We start from the raw sequence: 9,622 nt of genomic DNA, 5'->3' as shown, positions 1-9,622 counted from the left end.
AAAAGCTTAAGTTAGATTCACAAGCTAAAATAGCTTGAATGATCGATCGGTAAAAGGTCCAAAATCATACTTAAAAGATATACAAGATTTGAAAGGTTTCAACTTCTTGTCAAATCCAATTATAAGTCTATAAATCTACTTGCTACGCTCAAATACGAATACCCGATGCACGTTTTGGTACCCACCAACGCGATTCATATGCAATCACATGTAGAAACATTGTTTACAGGTCCCCGTGCTTAAGGTGGCGAGCAAAAGAACAACTTCTAGTTTGCTGTTACCGATCGTGGATCCAAGTCTGCGTGCTTAGAGTCAACACGTTTGTGTTTCCGAAGTCGAAAATACACAAATTGAGTTAGAATCTAGGAATATGCTAAGGATCAAAAGTCTTATGAAAATAGAAGGCTGTTCAAATGCATTATTAAAAAGGAAATAAATAATAATATGTTTGAAGGATACAAAAGTATCAAGCATTATGCATCCACTTGCTTCCACCACCCATGGAAGGTTTGGTTGTATTTTTGACCACTCCATGCTATTCACAAGTATGCTACAAAAATACATAATCACAATATGTTTAGATTCAAAATCGACAACTAAATTCGAATATGATACAAAAACCTGAACTGCAGGATCATTTTGGACATCTGATCAACGCTTACCTTGCTACATACGTAGAGTTTCCAAGAAGAGCAAAGACGAACATTAGTGGATTCAGACCCTGCAAACATTTGTGCAAATAACGCAATTAACATCCACAAACGTAATTGTTCTATGCATGTTTGACTTGCAGCCAAGAGTCAAAGGGGCAGATTCAATAACTAAAGATGTTCTTTTCCATATAATAAACATAAACATGACGAATATGATGGACTTGTGCTCACCTGAACATGTCCCCTTCTAATCTGCAAATCCAAAAGCAAACATTTTAACACAGTACTTTTCCCAGATTATTATAATCCAAAAATTCTACTTTCTTTTATATAATTTTTACGCAACGTAGATTCTTACGTTTAGCAGAATTTGTGGAAGATGTAAATAGTGGCCATTCCCCAACCAAGAAAGGTTCCGATTCCAATACTTTCTATGCCATCACTACCTTCAACTAAACTTTCACTTACCTGCATTTGATGCATATGGTCAAACAGTCATATATTTCTATTGCCTGAAGTCAACCAATAGATATTAATGCACCGCTTATTTACCTGTAAAAGCTTTCTTCCCACTTGTAAGACAATTCCATTTTGTGAGTTTACTGAATCTGAATTAAGGTAACTGTTTCTTTCAAGTTTGAGATTGTATGTGCAGAGAAACAGTGTCAACGAAAAAACCTACAGAATAATAGAAGTATAACTGATTCAGTAATGGTTTAATATAACTTCCAAAAAGTAAGCGTATTGTTACATATGACTTACCACACACAACATATTCTTAGTTTCTGAAACAGTAGATGATTGTCTTGACACATGTCCACCGAGCAACGGTTCTTGCATAATATCCAGATCACATTTATCGGTGTGTTCTCTCTGTGAATGAATAAAGCTCGCTGTACGAGTGTGACTACTAGATAGAGATCTAGCAGAACTGCCCCATAAAACACAATATAAATTAATAGCTTATTAGTATGTGTGTATACGTTTCACACAAATCAAGCATTTAACTTAACAAAATTGTTGAAAAAAAATGCAAATACCTGTAGTATACTGTTTCAGTGGAAGAATTATCATCAACAGATGGAATTGACAAACAGGGAGTGACTTTTGATAGCATAGGAGCCGTTGATTCTTCAAGGCCGGCATCATTCGCCAGCTGTTTCTTGTCTACTGAGTCAATCTAGATTTAAAACAATATTTATAAGTTTAAGGTACAAAATGTAAACTGGTATAGCTGTATGCATGCAACATTATTACCTTATAGACTTGTTTCTTAGATGTAGCATCAGAGAAGTAATCATAGTAAGCTGCTTGGATGGCAAGAGCTAAGGTAGTCAGAAAGTACAGCTGCAAGAGAGCCAAAAATCAACAAATTAAGAAAAAGTTTGGGACTTTGGTCTGATTCAAACTAACAATAACAGAACAGAAATGTAAGGTTATTTTATAGGTTTGAAGCTGCTTACCACTGCCATATAATACTGTGTTGGAAGCTGCAGAGTAAGAGAACAATAAGATGCATTAGATTATGAAAGATAAGACATTTTTAATCAAAAACACAGCCTCATGTAATACTAACAAGATTCAATTTCGTGCGTATATTAAAGCTAATATGTAATACTAAGCAAAGTCATTGTCGATAACTCAAAATCCAACTTTTAGAAGAACAAAGTAGTACATGGCCTTCACAGTGTTGTAAAAACTGAATTAGCCAGCGACTTGTTGCTAATCGGTGGGTTACTGATTAATTTTTTTGCTAATCAGTGACATTGGTCAATAGTCAATCAAACTCGGTCAAATCAGTCAAAAATCGGACCTTGTCTTTATTTTATAATTTTTTAAAGGGAATCGGTCATTGGTTTTCTCAATTATTTGTTATGTTTGTGTTTAGTTATTTATGTGAATTATATATAAAACTTCCAATCCTATTACTCGCTAGTCGGGTACCCAGCCACCCGACCAGTGACTAGCGAAATCTACAACACTGGGCCTTCATGTGAGAAGATTTAGCAGGATTCAAAAGAAAGAAAGACTGACCGTAGCCGGTTCTAACAAACAACCAAACATGTTGATAAGATCTCTGCGAATAAAAAAGAAAAAAACATAAAGAATGATGATAATCAATTAGCATGATCATGATGTTATGTTGTGGTCTCCGATCCATCATGGGTCGGGTCCGGTTTAGACGAATAGACAGAATTAGGAGATTAAGCTGTTTGAGTTTTGGCCAAGCCCAAAAGCTCTAATCAGGCCCAGTTTAGTTAAAGGGTTAAACCCTAATTGTCTAGTCTATATATTCTCTCCTGTACTTGTAAGTTTGTATCACTCAATAATAAGAAAACCCCAGTTATCGACAGTGGACGTAGGTCATACACCGTGACCGAACCACTTAAATCCTTGTGTCTCTTTCGTTTATTCTTTCGGTTTTACTATTGTATTCGTGTTTGTGTGTGACTCCGATCCTAACAATTGGCATCAGAGCCTGGTTCTCGATTATACACACAGTTCCGCCGCCGCTGCTCCGCTGCTACAGTTCCACCGCCGCTACAGTACCGCCGCCGCCGCTACAGTTCCGCCGCCGCTGATTAGGGTTCCGCAGCTGCTGGTTCGTTTTTTCTGATCAGTTTCCAGTCCTTTTATTCCTTGGGTAGTTTGGTTGTTTGCTGTAATCAAAACTCAGTTTGGATAATGGCTGAGGACGGAAAGATCAAGATTGAGAAGTTTGATGGTCAGGATTTTGGATGGTGGAAAATGCAAATTGAGGAATTGCTATGTCAGAAAGATTTAATGGAAGCACTAGAAGAGAGGAAACCGGAAAGTATGAAAGATGATGAGTGGAAGGTACTTGACAGAAAAGCCATAGCTGTTATTAGACTCTCACTAGCTAAGAATGTGGCATTCAATATTGTAAATGAAACTACCACGTATGGTCTTATGAAAGCCTTGTCAAATATGTATGAAAAGCCTTCTGCATCAAACAAGGTATTTCTGATTAGACAGCTAGTTAACACCAGAATGAAGGAAGGGGCATCTGTTATCTCTCACGTTAATGACTTCAACACTATTATTTCTCGTTTGTCTTCTGTTGATATCAAGTTTGATGATGAAGTTCAAGCGTTACTCTTGTTATCCTCGTTACCCGAAAGTTGGTCAGGGACTGTTACTGCAGTTAGTAGTTCTTCTGGGAATACTAAGCTTACTTTTGAAGGAGTCCGGGATTTGATTTTAGGGGAGGACATAAGAAGAAGGAATTCTGGTGAGACATCTAGTTCTATATTGAGCACCGAAGGGAGAGGTAGGAGAAGAGAGAAAGGTAATGGCAGGGGTAGGTCAAAGTCTAGAAGAAGAAGTCAGTTAAAGCCCAGAAAAGACATTGAGTGTTGGAATTGCAAAGAAATGGGGCATTTCAGAAACCAATGCCCTAACCCCTCAATTTCAAAAGAAAAGAAAGAATCTAAGAAGGAAGTTAATCTGGCCACCGGTTCAGATGATTCAGAAGGTTCAGAAGAGACTCTTATCTACTGTGTTGAAGAATCAACAGATTCATGGATTATGGATTCTGGTGCATCTTTTCATGCCACTTATAGCACGAAGAAGATGAAGAATCTCCGAACAGGTAATTTTGGTAAAGTTCGTTTGGCTAATAATCATGCTGTTGATATCACGGGGATGGGGGATATTGAACTAAAAACTTCATTGGGCACCTCATGGACTCTAAAGGATGTTCGGGTCGTTCCTAGCCTTAGAAGAAAGCTAACTTCTGTTGGGCAGTTAGATGACCAAGGATATGATGTTATGTTTGGTGGGGGTAAATGGAAAGTTGTGAAAGGGAATCTTGTGATCGCCAGAGGTAAAAAGAAGGGCACTTTATACATGGTTGAAATTCCAGCTGATGGGGTAAATGCAGTGACCAGTGGACCGAGTCAGTCTAGTTTGTGGCACCAACGACTAGGCCACATGAGTGAAAAAGGGATGAAAATGCTCGTTGCTAGAGGAAAAATTCCAGAACTGAAGAAGGTTGAATCTGAATTTTGTGAACCATGTGTTTTCGGTAAAAAGAAGAAAGTATCTTTTGTGAAGACCGGAAAACAACCGAAAGCTCAGAAATTGGAGCTTATTCATTCTGATGTCTATGGACCAACTTCAGTCTCTTCTTTGGGAGGATCACACTATTATGTCACCTTCATTGATGATTCGACACGCAAGGTATGGGTTTACTTTCTTAAAAATAAATCTGATGTTTTTGATACTTTTAAGAAATGGAAAACTGCTGTTGAATTGGAAACTGATTTGAAGGTGAAATGCTTGAAGTCGGATAACGGTGGTGAATACGTTAGCAAAGAATTCCGTGATTATTGTGAAGAGTACGGTATTCGGATGATCTTTACAGTCCCTGGCACTCCTCAACAAAATGGAGTGGCAGAACGAATGAACAGGACGTTAAATGAAAGGGCAAGAAGTATGAGACTTAATGCCGGGCTTCCAAAGACGTTCTGGGCAGATGCAGTTAACACTGCAGCTTATTTAATTAACCGGGGATTGTCAGTACCGTTGGGTTTCAAGACACCAGAAGAAGAGTGGAAAGGTAAAGCTGCAGATTATAAGCATTTGAAAGTCTTTGGGTGTAGCGCTTATGATCTAGTGAAAAATGACAAGCTTGATGCTAAAGCTAAAAAATATGTTTTCATTGGATATGGGTCAAACGAAATGGGCTACAGGCTTTGGGATTTAGAAAGCAGAAAAGTAGTCAGAAGCAAGCATGCAACTTTTAATGAGGCTGAGTTATACAAAGATAGAAACACTTCAAAATCAAGGGTTCAGGAAGAGCAGGTTGAATATGAAATTGATGCTCAGAAAAAGACAGTTGAGTCAGCTACCGAACCCGAGACAGAAACTAAAGAAACCACAGTTCCTGAATTTGAAGATGATGATATTGGTGGAAATGAAGAGTCAGAGGGAGTCTCTAACAGTGGGAGTTCAGAGTCTGAGGATGAACAGTCTCCACAAGAACCTGACCCGCCTCAGCACTGGGTTAGGAGGTCCACCATAGTTTCTAAACAGCCGGTACGTTACAAACCTTCAGTTAATTATCTCCTTTTAACTGAAAATGGTGAGCCAGAGAGTTATTATGAAGCACTTAAGTTGAAAGATTCGCTCCAGTGGGAGCATGCTATGAAGGAGGAGATGAACTCTTTGAGTAAAAACCAGACATGGGTTTTAACCAAGTTTCCACCAGATAAAAGAGTTCTACAGAATAAATGGGTCTATAGAGTCAAGGAAGAACATGATGGGTCTAAACGATACAAAGCTCGTTTAGTGGTCAAGGGTTTCCAGCAAAAGAAGGGAATTGATTATAATGAAATATTCTCTCCAGTTGTGAAGATGACCACCATCAGATTGATCTTAAGTATTGTTGCTGCAGAAAATTTACATCTAGAGCAATTAGATGTTAAGACAGCATTTTTACATGGTGATCTTGACGAGGAGATCTATATGGCACAACCTGAGGGATTTCAGGTTGCCGGGAAAGAAAAATGGGTCTGCAAATTGAAGAAAAGCTTGTATGGTCTGAAGCAGGCACCTAGGCAATGGTACCTAAAGTTTGATGATTTTATGGTGAGAACTGGGTACAAGAAATGCGAGGCCGACCATTGCTGCTACTTAAAGAAGTTTAAAGGCTCATATATCATTCTACTTCTTTATGTAGATGATATGTTAATTGCAGGATCTGATATGAAGGAGATTCGCAAGTTGAAGAAACAGTTGTCTGATGAATTTGAGATGAAAGATCTTGGTCCAGCCAAACAGATTTTGGGGATGAGTATATCCAGAAAGAAAGATGGCTCCATAACACTATCCCAAGAGAAATACATAGGGAAAGTGTTAGAAAGATTCAGGATGAATGATGAGAAGACTAAACCGAGAAACACACCTTTGGGAAGTCATTTCAAACTTACCAAAGACCAGTCTCCCAGAACAGAGGAAGAAAGAACAGAGATGGCTAAAGTTCCATATGCATCTGCTGTTGGCAGTCTCATGTACGCCATGGTTTGTACACGGCCAGACATTGCTCATGCTGTCGGGGTAGTTAGTCGTTTTATGTCGGATCCGGGAAAGGAACATTGGGAAGCGGTGAAATGGTTACTCAGATACTTAAAGGGTACTTCCAGTTTGGGGTTATGTTTTAAGGGGAAGGATACAATTCTCAGGGGTTATTCAGATGCTGATCTGGGTGGATGTAAGAAGACGTTTAAAAGCACTACTGGTTATGTTTTCACAGTTGGGGGAACAGCAGTATGTTGGATGTCCAGACTTCAGAAAAGTGTTGCTTTATCAACCACTGAGGCAGAATATATGGCAGCAGCCGAAGCAAGTAAAGAATTAGTATGGTTGAGAACTTTTCTTGAAGAGTTGGGAAAGAAACAGGCAGAGTTCTTCTTATATTGTGACAATGAGAGTGCAGTGAAACTTGCGAAGAATCCAGTCTATCATTCGAAAACTAAGCACATCGGGAGGAGATATCACTTTGTCAGAGATTTGATCAGTGATGGTGTTTTCAGTTTGAAAAATATCTTAGGTGCTAAGAATCCAGCAGATATGTTCACCAAGCCGGTGATGCTGGATAAGCTGAAGCTGTGCAGAGCTTCAGCAGGCCTTCAGGAATAATGTTGAGAAGGCGAAGGGTAACTAGGAGGTGCAAAACCAGATGGGTTTTATTTTACATGTACAAGGCAATGCAGGTGAAGACATTTTACGTCTCCGAATGGGAGCAGGTTGAAATGTTTGACGCATCCAAGTGGTGGTTTAGAGAAGATGTCTCGAAGCCCAAGTGGGAGATTGTTATGTTGTGATCTCCGATCCATCATGGGTCGGGTCCGGTTTAGACGAATAGACAGAATTAGGAGATTAAGCTGTTTGAGTTTTGGCCAAGCCCAAAAGCTCTAATCAGGCCCAGTTTAGTTAAAGGGTTAAACCCTAATTGTCTAGTCTATATATTCTCTCCTGTACTTGTAAGTTTGTATCACTCAATAATAAGAAAACCCTAGTTATCGACAGTGGACGTAGGTCATACACCGTGACCGAACCACTTAAATCCTTGTGTCTCTTTCGTTTATTCTTTCGGTTTTACTATTGTATTCTTGTTTGTGTGTGACTCCGATCCTAACACATGATATTGTAAAACTCTCTCTACTTCACATATTACAACATATCATTAGTAATAAAGATACAAATATTACCCGAGTATCCAAGTGAAAAGGAAGCACATAGCAAGGCCTTCAGAAGACTTGTGTTTGTAATTCATAATAATCTGAGGTACCTCTGCAACACCCCAACTTAAGACACTAATTAGTCCCAACATCAGTGACACCCAATCCTTGGTGCTGCAAAGACAATAGCTCATGTAACTTCTAGCCCATTCTGAGCAATGCTGATTTGCAGGGCATATTGGCAGCAGATCACTTGAAACAGCCCCATTGCATCCAACAATTCAACTGTACCTGATACCTATGCAATTATATAATTAATATATTGTTCAAAACTGTTATTAGTTTATTTTGCTGATTGAGCCAAAAAACTTTTGGCAATACTTTTGAAGCATTGCTTTGCTTTCAAAGTGCAAAATCTTTGACGTTATTTTACTAATCTCGTGAAAATAACGTTAAAAGTGGCCGAAGGTTAATCATGCATCATGTGGTGGCGTTGAAAGCCGAAAGACAAGGGTAGAGACACCAATCGGCCGGTGACCCGATAGTTGAGTGCTAAGTGCCTTATGTCTACGGCTTGATGCTATCGAGCCGGGTCCTCACCGGAAGCAGTCTCTCTGTTCCTACATGGTAGATGCAAGTAAGGCTAGCTACTTCCTACCCTAATGTGGGCATGGGTGGATGTAGTTAAGAAATGGGTGGTTCCCCGGAACCACCCGAGTTTCGAAATATTCATGTATTGGTATATATAGAATAATAGAGTGAACCACCATATAAGTTTGGAAGGAACCATCCTACTTACGTTAAAAGCGGCCGGTCTAGTGGATAAGACACAGTTTTGTTAACTAAAGGTCAAGGTACAATTCTCATCTCTCTAAACTATTTTCTAATGCTGCCTTTTAGGTTTAGGGTTTTATAAAACAAAATTGTTGCAATTATACAAAGTTACGGACGCCTCTCTCTCCCATTGTATTTATATTATGTGTTTTTAAATTTCTAATGACGGTGTCTTTTTTATTATTGTTTAATAGTATTTTTATTATGTGATGAACTTTGCCAGAACCATTGAACCGAGCCGAAATTTTTTATCCGACTCCATGAAATTGAGTGCACCACCCAAAAAAAATCCTGAATCTGCGGAGTGCGATGATGATGAACTTTTGGCAATACTTTTGAAGTTGCTTTGGTTTCAAAGTACATAGATAATAAAATATATATATATAGATTTGTTATTATATGAATACAACCAAAGCAGGACCACAGATCCCTAATAACTATATAATGAAAACTAGAATGAGATAGTAACGTAATGAATAGAATAATGTAAGTAGAAGAATGCAAAGAGAGAGTAAAAACATACGTAATTGCTGGATAGCAATTGAAGCAAAGCTGCAAAAATATGCAAACTGAACGAAGGACTTCACGGCTTTTGCGGCAGCTTTAGTTCGCTTGCTTTATATATATAATCGGCCACATGCGATGTGTGCCGTTAGGGCGACCCTACCACGTCAAACTCTGGGCTTTTCAATCCAATAAACTAATACTAACAAATAAAGTTGAACGGCGGCACAAATAAAACTAAATAATAATATGAGTTGGATAATTATTATTTATTTGTCTCTTGGTTTGGTATAACTTATGTGGCAACAAGCCAACAAAAATAAATATTTCTAAAAGCCACTTTCAGTTCATTCTACAAATAATTTTCACTAATTTAGTTTACACTTCTTTTGGACTATTCGAAATCATTTTTGTTACCAACATTGT

The 9,622-nt window shown here is 38.5% G+C and overlaps 1 pseudogene across 1 annotated transcript; it reads right to left on the bottom strand.

Moving 5' to 3' along the window:
- Positions 1-283: 283 nt before the first annotated feature.
- LOC143593992 (uncharacterized) lies at positions 284-8,250 on the bottom strand (annotated as a pseudogene). Its single transcript, XR_013146234.1, has 10 exons — positions 8,228-8,250; positions 7,889-8,110; positions 2,688-2,730; positions 2,117-2,143; positions 1,965-2,000; positions 1,206-1,331; positions 1,012-1,121; positions 885-905; positions 663-721; positions 284-550 (listed from the first exon to the last, which is right to left on the bottom strand). The product of XR_013146234.1 is annotated as an uncharacterized LOC143593992 (transcript).
- Positions 8,251-9,622: the final 1,372 nt, after the last annotated feature.

This window comes from Bidens hawaiensis, unplaced genomic scaffold, assembly GCF_021521415.1.
Source record: "Bidens hawaiensis isolate Kalapana, Puna unplaced genomic scaffold, B.hawaiensis_p1.1 tig00042988_1, whole genome shotgun sequence".
In the NCBI taxonomy this organism is placed as follows: Eukaryota; Viridiplantae; Streptophyta; class Magnoliopsida; order Asterales; family Asteraceae; genus Bidens; species Bidens hawaiensis.
Note: the sequence above shows the minus strand (reverse complement) of the source record. Positions and strands in the feature narration are given on the sequence as shown.